At 42.8% G+C, this 11,429-nt stretch overlaps 1 long non-coding RNA gene across 2 annotated transcripts; it reads left to right on the forward strand.

Moving 5' to 3' along the window:
• Positions 1-4,694: 4,694 nt before the first annotated feature.
• Positions 4,695-10,354, forward strand: LOC123280881 (uncharacterized). Of its 2 annotated transcripts, XR_011498135.1 has the most exons (4): positions 4,698-4,939; positions 5,190-5,337; positions 7,571-7,675; positions 8,485-8,623. It is a non-coding gene; the product is annotated as an uncharacterized lncRNA (long non-coding RNA). The 2 variants fall into 2 exon arrangements; XR_006520157.2 differs by lacking the exon at positions 5,190-5,337 and having other exon boundaries at positions 4,695-4,939; positions 8,485-10,354.
• Positions 10,355-11,429: the final 1,075 nt, after the last annotated feature.

Raw genomic sequence — 11,429 nt, forward strand, 5'->3', positions numbered from 1 at the left:
AGAGGTGTGAGGAGGAACGAGCCATCAGAACCTTGAAGCAGAGTCTATGGTCAGGGGATGCGGCCAGCCCACAGCGACTCCACAGGGAGAGACCAGGTAAACAGCATCCAGTCTCTCTCCTCTCCTTCCCTCTGATCCTTCTGGTGCTCCCAGTAGCCAGACACAGCTGGAAGCCAGAAGACAAGAAAGCCCGTTAATATAGCCCATGCAGATATGGGGTCGGGGGGAAGCAGGCTGGAGTCGGGTGAAGAGACGGCTGTAGAGGTCAACAAGATAAATAACACACGTCACTTTTCAAGGAAATAAATAAATAAGAAATGATTGAAGATTTAGAAGGAGACCTGGAGACAATATAAAAGAGATGAGAATAAATTCTAGAATTAGAAAAATGCAAGGATCAAAATTGTAACTAATTTTGAATTAAATAAATGAACGACTTTAGCATCTGATACGATCCGACTGAAGAGAAAATCTGTGAGTTGGAAGACAGGTCAGAAGACAGTATATCAATCTATCAAGATTGAAGGTTAAGAAAACAATTTTTCATCCAAACTGCATGCAAACCAAAACTGAGAGAATTGTCACCAGCACTATTGAAAGACGTACAATTAAAGAATGCTCTTCAGTCAGACAAAAGGAATATGATTTCAGAGGGAAAGCTGGAGATCAAGGAAAGAATGAAGAGCAATGAAAGAATAAATATGAGGTTAAATATATAAAGATCAACCATATAAAACAGTAATCACAAAGTGTAGGAAGTTTATAATATACATATAATTAAAGTACACAACAACAATGGTATATATTTTAGGAAAGGGAAGGAGTGAAGTTAACATTTAAAAGAATTATTTTTTAAAATGTAATTTCCAAGTTAATAAATGGAAAAAATGGAATAATAAAAAATTCACCAATAGAAAAAAAGGCAACCAGGAAAGTAAAAAGAGACATGGAATAGATGGGAGATATAGAAAATGCTAAGTAAGGAGGCAAATTTAAACCCAAACATATCACTGACTGTAAATGTGCTCCAATTAAAAGAAAAGATTGTCAGACAGGATTTCAAAAAGAAAGAGATAGCAGTTATACCCTGTTTATAAGAGACATACATCTAAACCATAACAAAACAGGAAGGCTGAAAGGAAAAGAAGAGAAAAAGTATAATAAGCAAATAATAACTAAAAGATACTTGGGAGAGCTGTATCAATTAAAGTAGAATTTAAGACAAAAGGAATTATTGGCGATCAATAGAGACCCACTTCATTATGATAAAGTTGAATTCACCAGGAAAATGTACTAATTCTAATTTTTTATGATACTACTAAACATAGCCTCAAATATACAAAGCAAAACTGAGAGAAAAACAAATCCACTATGATAACTGGGAGACTCTTAACATACTTCTCACAGGAAGTGATAGAAGAAGTAGACAAAACCCATTGACTATATAGATTTGAACAACACAATCAATACACTTGACCTAATGGACATTTACAAAACATGCACACAACTGCAGGCTATATATTTTTTTCCAAGCACACAAAGAAAATTCACAGAAATTGATCATATGCTAGATCATAAAACAAGCCTCAATAAATTTCAAAATATTAAAGTTATTCAAAGTATTTCTCTGCAAAAAAAAAATGACAAAGCAGTAACTAGAAATTACTCGTATGTTTGAAAATTCAGTCAAAGAAGAAATCATGTTGGAAATTAGGATCAAAATTGTAAAGATGTCGTTTTTCCCTAAATTGATCTATAGATTCAGGCAATCTCTCCAAAAAGTGAAAATAACTACAGGGTTTTTTTTCTTTTGTGGAAACTGACAACCTGATTCTAAAATTCTTTTTAGATATACAAAGAGCTAAGAACAACCAAGACATTCTTGAAAAAGAAGAACAAAGTGGGAAGGCGCTGTACTGGATATTAAGACTAATTGCAAAGCTACAGTAATTAAGATTGTGGAATTGGGGCAAGGATAGTAAAACAGACCAATGAAACCAAAGAGAAAGCCCATATATGGACGCTTGATTTATTATGAAGGGGACACTGCAGAGCAGTGAGGAAAGGATGGTCTTTTCAACAAATGTACTAAGACAGTTTGGATGCCCATACTGAGTTACAGTAAAAAATTTAACCCATACTAACACCACCATAAAAATTAATGTCTGCATTTCACAACATATACAAATATAAAATCATTATGTTGTATACTCGAAACTAATATAATGTTATATGTAAATTATACCTCAATAAAAAATTAATTTCTGATGTAACTTGGACCTAAATGTGAAAGGTCTTAACAAACCTTCTAAAGACAATATAGGAGAATACCATTATGATGTTGGGATAAAGGAAAAACTTCTTAACCAGGACGCAAAGAAGGCTAACCACAAAGGAAAGCATTGATAAATTGGACCATATTAAAACTAATAACTTCTGTTCACCAAACGACACTACTAAGAGTGTGAAAATATAAGCCACACAGTATAAGATATTTGCGAGACATATAAACAAGCCATCTGTTTGTATCCAACTTACGCAACGTTCTATTAGAAATCAGTAAGAAAAACTCAACAGAAAAGTGGGACTTGAAAAGTCACATGACAAAGAAAATATTCAAATGATGAATAACATTGAGATGCTGCTACACACCCACCGGAATGGCTCAAATTAAAAAGACTGAGAATATTAAGCATTGAGGAGGATGTAGAGAAACAGAACCTCATACACTGGTGGCGGGAGTCCACCTGCTTAGGAGCATTGGCGTTAACTAATGTACCTTCCGGCCTAGGAATTCCACTCCTGGGTACATACCTGCAGAAATGTGAGTACACATGCACCAAAAGACATGTACGAGAATATTCATCATAGTGTTATTTATAAGAACCCAAAGCTGGAAACAATCCAAAAGCCCATCAACAGTAGAGTGGGGAAATAAATTGGGTTCTATTCATATAATGAGATATCCTAAAGATGTGAACGTGGAAAACTAAGGCCACAAACAATGACACGAATAAAGCTTATGAACATAATGTTGAGCAAAAGAAGCCAGACATACAAAAAACACACACACTGTACGATTCCATCTATATGAAGCCAAAAAAAAACAAAAACAAAAGGTAAAACTAAACCACAGTGTTTACGGATTAATGCTCAGGTTATGGTAAAACTATAAAGAAAAGCAAGCAAGCAGTTTCCATGAAAGTCATGACAGTTTTTTTTCCTTTGAAGGAAGGAGGAGGTAAGAATTGAGAGGAGTCACAAAGGGCCACTTCTGGCATCCTGACAACACCTAGTTCTTGATTTGACACAGGTGTTTGCTGTGTGAGAAATCACGGAGCTGAACATCTTTGTCTTGCACACTCTTTTGTATGTGAGTTATAGTTCACGATAAAAAGGGTTTTATAGACACACTCACACACACATGTCTACATATTTAACACAATGTTAAGCACCCAGCCTCATGCCTGGCACATAACAGATGCTCAGAGAACATGAGGTTGCTTCTCTTCCCCCATTCCTTCTTTCTTTCCAGCAAGGAGAGAAGAAAAAGAGGAAAATGTGAATTTTCATAAACATCTCATTTCCCAAGTACAGGCACCATCATTCTCTTGCTTTCTTACAACAATCTCATTGCCATGGCAACTGCAACCAAAGGTTGAGCATGTGAAGAGAAGGAGGGACATGAGCATGACAGCCTGAACTCGATTACCTCCTTGCATGAGGAAATCCTCGCTAATCACTGAATTGCTGGAGCCCTAAGCCAAAGGCACCCATTAACGGATAATGTGTTTGTTTTATATTTTATTTTCCCTTCCAAAAAACAAAGCAAAACCTTTGTTTTAAAGGCTTACCTTTCCCACAACTGCAGTTAATCCTATAATCACTGGGTGAATGGTTATAGAGCCAGACATTCTTTGTGCGTCAGAGAAGCAAGAGGTCAGCAGTGGAGGCATTGTCCTCCATGGGATCCCAACGCCTGGGGAGGACTGGGGACGGGGTTGGGTGGCAGGCACAGCGGGCTGTGGGCTGCAGGGAGCTGCCACTCAGTTGCTTCTGCTCCGGAAGGCGCGTTTCGGCCTGCACCCACTGGGCAGGGTGTCTGCATCGCCCGCCCGCTCTCAAGCCTCAGCTTCTTACCCACAGCCGCTTGACATGTTTAGAACACTTGGGAAAACACTTAATCTATCAGAGACATCCGAAAATCAAGGAGGTGCCAAAGGCCACTTTTAAATTATTCCCCCCAAGCCATATCCTCCCCTCCCCCCCCCCCCCACACATCCATACGTCCTATTCACTTACCAGATACCAATCTTGGAAAGAGATGAAGAAATGAGATTTCTGGGCCTGATAATGAGTAACAAGTCTCAAAGGGCCAAATGCTGAATTCACAAAGGACTTTGGAGGCTTATTTTCAGCTGATGTTGAAACTCTCTCTGGTGACCTCAAAGGAAATTCTGCATGTAGCAGAGATTTGTTCTGCAAGGCAGATCAGACTGGAATTCCTTATGGGCTGGACGGAGGTGGGGGACAGGGGAAGGGAGTCAGAAGGAGACATCTGGGACTTGGCTTTCTTGGACCCATGGAATTAGGCCAGAAGCATTCCTCTGGTTTATAGAAGTGAGAATCTCTGAAGACTAGGTTATTGATTAATTAACTCAGCAAATAGTTACTGAACCCTCTAGTATGCCTGTGCTAGGTGCAGGAGTTAGACTAGCCAAGCAGACAGACTGTGGCCCTCGCCCCATGGAGTGTAAGGACAGGGGGGTGCTGGGGCTCAAAAGCAGACTCCCAGTGAACCAGCAACATCCGTGTCCACAAGGGCATTGTAGGGTGACCAGCCTCAAAAAGGAGAAGAAAGACAGTTGGAGAATTTGCAGGTCAGAACAACCATCAATTCTTCCATTTCAAGTCTGCAGAAGTCTGGCAGGAGCGCAAGGTAGGAAGAAGAGGGTAGGGTATAAGGCTGTCACAGATGGCTTGCATCCAAAAGGACCCCCACTGTACATGGTCAAGATGAGCCAGAGAAAAGGAGAACCCAGGGATGGTTGGGGAGATTGGTTATCTATATAAATATATAAATTGTGTCAAGAACCAGGCAGATTAACTAAAGGCCAGAACAGCGCCATCTTACAAAATAGCAAAAATAATCAGAGTAACAGCACAGATACTTATCTATCTTCTTCCAGGGAGTCCAGAACTAGAAGGAAGAGAAAATAAAACACAAGTGGCAGATGCAAGGTTGACCGCCCAGAGGTCAGCCAAGAAGGACACATACTGCCAGTCTGCTCGTGGCTGGAGAGCTGAAGTTATAATGTCCCCATCCATCTAGGGCACGTAAGAGATCCACCCAGGGATGAGGCTTGCCTGCTGGTCTGGTCATGCTATGATTTCCAGAAGGGACTGGTGCAGAGGCAGCAGAACAAGCTGAAAGGGGAGCACTTCCTAGTCTTGACTGAGCTATGGATTCCTCTGCATGACCCCTGGCAAGCTTCTTCCCTCAACAATTTCCTCATTTGCAAAGCATCAAAAACACTCATTATAGCAATTCCAATTCCATTACCTTCATTATGCTCATTGCCAAAATTAAATAGTGTAAAACCAACATACCCTCCATAATCCTCCCCATGACACCATCCTCAATATTTATAAAGTGTTTTCCAGCCAAATTAGACTAGGGAGAATAGGACTTTAACATCCAGAGAGAGGGAGATGAGGCTGTCTCTTTCCACGAGATGAAGCCACGGGCCCTGCATAGTTACTGCAGATGGCCAAGGGCACCAAAGGTAGGATCTCAGCCAACTTGGAGAGCTGAGCAGAGCCGAGTTTCTCTAAGCCCTCACACCCAGCAGGACCACAGTCCAACGATGTGCCCTAGTCAGTCATAGACTGCTGTGTGGTGGGATGTTTACCCTTCACGTACATAAGTCTTTCCTCCACTGCTGGATTCTAGGACAATTCAGGACAGGGACTGGTCATTATTCTTCTTTATTTCTCCCTCAGTCTCTAGAACTAATGCTTGGTGTTCACTAAATTCTTGTCGATAGAACAAATTCAACAAACTTCTGCCAAATGTTTATTGAATGGATCCTGCGTGACAGGAACTGCGCTATGACAAATAGGTGTTGTTTTTAAAGGTCCAAGCAACTCTCCAGGTAGGCGCTCACTATTACGACACTGTTGTCAGTTCGTTTTCAAAAATAGCCCATCAGATCAATACTTATCCCCAGAATAGCTGCCTCCGGGAAGTGACGGGGGAGGGCACCGTTCCTTGGCTTCCCACAGGCCAGCTCCAGCCCAGTGTCCACAGCAGGGTTGAGCCAGTTCTTTCTGAGTGATCCAGCACCTACCGCTGAGCTTGACAGGCCAGAAGCAAGTTACTGCTACAAGTTTTAGGGGCCCGTAGGGTCCCAAAGTTCACTCAAGAGACAAAGAAGGGAACTCAGCTTAAGAGTTTTATTGGTTCATTATGAGTTGGATTGTTTTCTGAGATTCTGGTAATAGGATTGAGGGGAGGCAGCACAGAGGTAAGGATGGGGTGTTAGGAGACTCAGGGAGAGTCAAGCAAGGGGAACATTCCAGAGTGACAGTGAAACTGTGTAGAGTGTCTTCTCAGGTGGTGTAAAAGTGAGAGCAGCCGTTACAAACTTCGTGGCTTTGATAGAGGAATGGAACAGAAAACCTGAGTGCTGTTACCTTATCACACACCTTCTCAGGAAACAAAGATAGAAATGTCCCCTGACAGCCAGCCTGCTTCTTGCCCCACACTCAGAGTCCAGACCTGTAGACACCTGAGCAGACCCAAGCAGGTCAACGCAGATGATATCGTCTTCTGCATGTACTTTCCAGGGAACCAGGCCCTTGGGGACAAGATACTATGTCCTCTGAACCTTTATCTAAGTCCTGAAAGCTGAGGCCAGGCTCTTGCTTTGCTGACTCACAGATTTCCTGGAAAGCTGTTCTGACTGGAGAATGCTGGTGGAGACGCTCTGCAGATCTAACCCCTCTGGGCTCCCCCTCCTCCCTCCACTCACATCCTAGGGCCAAAGTGGCCATGCAGCTGAGGACCACGAGGACATTCAGTCTTTGCCATGATGCTTCTTTGCCCACACTGATGACCTCCTGCTAGACCTCTGTGAGAATTCAGACCTGCACTGAACCAGAATGAATTGTGGCATTGGTGCAAGGTCGAATCTCTGTACCCCAAATGAGGAAGACAAAGGCCTTGTAGTACAGGGCTCTCTGAATTGCACCAGCTTTGGAGAGGGCCAAGGCCAAGAGCCTGCTGGGGCAGGGTGTGAAGAGTAGCGCCCCACCTTCCCCACCCCCCATTCTCAACCCCTGTGGGATGTTGTGGACCAGGGAAGCCTTCTACCCATGAGGCACAGGGGAGATTAGAGACTTCTCCCTTGACCTCTCTGCTGCCTCAGAGGGTGACAATCTTACTTATTCTCATCCACAATCCACGTGTAGCAAAGGGGGCCGCACTTCTTCCAAGCCCTTCCCTGGGGCCACTTGCCCTGAAGCAAGACTATCAATTAAGTAACACAGCAACTCTGTTGAATTCCAGAGCTCAGAGCCACAAAGTCCCAGAGTTGGAAGAGACTGTGCAGGCTATCCATCCTTACCCCCCATAGATGCGAGTTACAACTGCAACACCAAGCCAACGGGCCATGTAAGTTTTTTCTTCTAATAAAAGAATCATATTTCGCTTTTCTCTGGGCTATACATTCTCCATAGCTTTACTCATTCTTTATAAGATATGACACTAGACACAGGTATGTGGCCAGCCACCATCCCGGGCATACAAAGATGAATGAGACAGAGTACTGAGGGTGGCAAATCAGTACAACGCCCTGAGTCCCCTGTGGAGCCACATGCCAAGTGCTGCAGGAAGTGCAGGGAAAGGAGTAGTCGGCAGCAATAGGAAGGCTTCTCAGAATGCCTGCTGCCTGAGCTGGGTGCTCTGGAGGATGCAAGAGATTTACCAGATGGACAAATGGGAAAGGAGGGTATTCTAGGCAGACGAACTAGCACTGACTCATTCCTTCCTTCCTTCAATCAGCTGATATTTACCGAGTACCTGCTTTGTGGCGAGACCTGCCCTAAGTAGGAAAATAAGAGTGAAAAAAGAAACATTGCTCCTGCCCTCAGGAAGCTTACAGTCTAGGTTGGGATACAGGTAAGAAAAAAGGCAGCAAAGACACAGCAGTGCAAGAACACGGAAAAAAATAAGTGTTTTGAGAGCCCATAGGAGGGCGCTAAATCTGTGTCTATCAGTGAAAGCACGGCGTGAGAGCAAGTTTGGTAAGCTCAGTGGACAGGGTGGTGAGAGCATGGAGCCCACCGGGGGAGTAGATGGAATGTGGGTGCAGAGACAGGCTTAGAATATGGAAAGTCTTGGGTTTTATTACTTAGGCAGTGGGAGAAAGAGCATTGAAGACTTTAAGTAAGTGAGTCATGTGATCTTGTTTATGTTCAAAGGAAACCTCTCCGGGAACAGTGTGGAGAACCTGCAAGGAAGGCAAGAGATGGATATGGGAAGACCAGCAGGTTGCAGTGGTTTTCATGGGTCATGTTTATCTCCTCTCTGTGAACCCTAGTGTGTCAATTTCCCTCTTTAAGCATGATGCCAGAATGGAATGACATGCCATAGGTGTGAATTGACCAGCACAGAATTCCATAAGATAATTAATTATTGTAGATACCACTCTTCTGTGATTGCTGCCTGGGATGACAATAGCTTTAAGTGACATATCACTCTGCTGCTTCATATGGAGCTCATTATCAACATAAATTCTGGGGTCACTTTCTCTTTTACTGTGGCCAAATACTGGTTCCCTCATCTGATATTTAGATACTCAGTTCTTGCTACCAAAATGCAGAAATCTCCATTCCTTCTTGTTAAATGTCATTTTGTTAGCTCTGCCCATTCATCTAGTCCAACAGAATTATTTGGGATCCTGTGTGCTCTGTCAACATATTTTTATCTTGCCTAGCTTTGCAACATCTGCACATTGGACTATCATTCCAATGATGCTTTTATTTGAGTCCTTGATAAAGTTTTTGAACATGCCAAAGGCTGAGAGGGTAGAATATGCCATTTATAAATTCAAGTGATAAAACTGCTTCACAAGTCAATATTTTGCCATGATGTTCAGAAATAACAGAAGAATCTTTTTTTCAAACACCATGTTGAAATCTGGACAAACTATGGCATCGCCCAGGGACACTTTCCAAACGAAAGAATGTGCTTCATTTGACAAAAGCTGTTTTTGGTAAACCATTCTTGAATCCTGGGCATTATCACTTTCTTCTCCAAGGATCCATTGACAATCCTTTCAACCAACTGTTCCAATGGTCGTTTCTCAGTCCTCATCTTACTTGACCTTTTAGCGGAGTTGACACAGTCGATCCCTCCCTCCTGCTTAAAACCTTGTCTTCGCCATCAGCCTCTCCTGGTTGCCCTTCTACCTCACAGGCTGCTCCTTTTTGTTCTCCCCATGCTTCTTCCTCCTCTTCTCAACATCTCATCATTAGGATGCACTCCCGCTCAGTCCTGAGACTTCCTGTCTTTTCTAGTTATTTTAGTCCCTTGTTGACTTCAGCATCCTTGTGGATGTACCTCTCCAACCTTGGCCTCTTTGATCTCCAGACTCATGAATCCAACTAGCTGCCACATGTCTCTTCTTGGATGCCAAATAAACGTCCAAATATAACACATCCAGGAAAAAGCTCCTCATATCCTCACATCCTGTAAGCCAGATACTCTTGTAATTGTCCTGTTTCAGTTACTGTCACTCCATCATTCCAGCTGATCAGGCCAAAGTCCTTGCAATTAACCTTGACTTCTCTCGTATTCTCTCAGCCTCATTCAGTCTATTGGAAAATCCAATGTTTCTATCCAGAATTTGACTACTTCTTAGACCACGTCTCAGCACCTCCTTTGGGTCCCAGCCTGATTCAAGCCATCATAGCTGCACGGTTTATTACAGGAACCTCGTAACAGGCCTCCCTGCTTCCACTGTAGCCTCCCTTCAGTGTAGTACACCATTGAACGAACTTTTAAATGTAAACCAGAGCACGTCACTCCTCTGGTCAATGGCTGCCACCTCTCTAAGTAACATTCCTGGTCATTACAAGGCCCTGCAAAGTCCTGCCCAGTCTGGCCTCCTATTTTCTCTCTGACCCCATCCTCTACCATTCTTTCCCCAAGTCCTTCCACTGCAGCCACACTGGACTCAGCTGTGCTGGGAACACACCAGACACGCTTCCCTCTTGGGCTCTTGGACTTGCGGTTCCTTCTCCAGAGAGCCATGAGTCTTCAGGTTTTACTAAAAGGTTGTCTTATGTCAAAGACCTTGCCTGACTCTGTTCTTTAAAACGGAACCCTATCCCTCTAATATTACACATCTTCTTGTCCTACTCTGTTCTTCTCCGTACCAGCTATCAGCAACAAACCTATTATATATCTACTTATTTTACAAAATTCTATGTCTCCCCTGCTAGACCTACTACACTGAAGAAGGCATAGAGTTCTGTTTATCTTGTCCCCTCCTCTATTCCCAGGACCCAGCACAGAGCCTGGCACACAGTAGGTATGTAATAATATTTGTTGAATAACCATATAATTAGAAATTTTGCCTGGCACTGACAGCACTGAGAAAACTCACTTCTTTGATTTTCAAACTTGGTATGTATTTGTTCATCTCTGTCTTCTAGACTTTTCTCTGATTGCTATGATGTCTCATCGATTACCAGCAGATCAGCCATACAGGAGTGGGAGTAGCAGCTAATAATGACTGAGCACCTGATAGGCTCCAGGCTGAGTGCTCGAAATAGAGAGAATCTTATTTACACCCTTCAACAATCCTATGAAGCAGGTATGATTGTTTTACCCATTTAACAGGTGGAGAAACTAAGACATAGACTGACTGGGTAATTTCTCCAAGGTCATGCAGCCAGCAAGTGACTGAGGCGAGATTCAGACCCAGGTAGTCTAGCTCCACGGCCTGTGTTCTTAATTATTCATCTGCATCTACAGTAATGCCTTCTGGAAAACGTTTTCAGGATTTTGGAATATAATTCATTCAGGCCAGGATATATCAGCTAACTCGAGGAGAAAATTTCACTTGCATGCTCCTCGTTCTTTGGGGATTTCGATGTCTTCTGCTCTTTTTGGTCTCAAAATCATTCACTTTGGCAAAGCAGTTGAAAGCAAAATAGACTCCACCACCCATCCCTAAGGAAAGACTCAAGTCTCCTTCATTTATTTGCTCAAATAAAGCTTTAAAAAGCTTTGTTAACATTTTTCGGATCTCCTACCTTCCCGACACACCTCTTACAGCTCAATACCAGTCTTTTATATCTTATGTTGTTTTGGGTCAACAGTCACTCTTCCACCTTTGGCACCTGTTCTTTTTTAAGAC

The sequence above is a fragment of the Equus asinus genome, chromosome 25 (genome assembly GCF_041296235.1).
Source record: "Equus asinus isolate D_3611 breed Donkey chromosome 25, EquAss-T2T_v2, whole genome shotgun sequence".
Taxonomy (NCBI): Eukaryota; Metazoa; Chordata; class Mammalia; order Perissodactyla; family Equidae; genus Equus; species Equus asinus.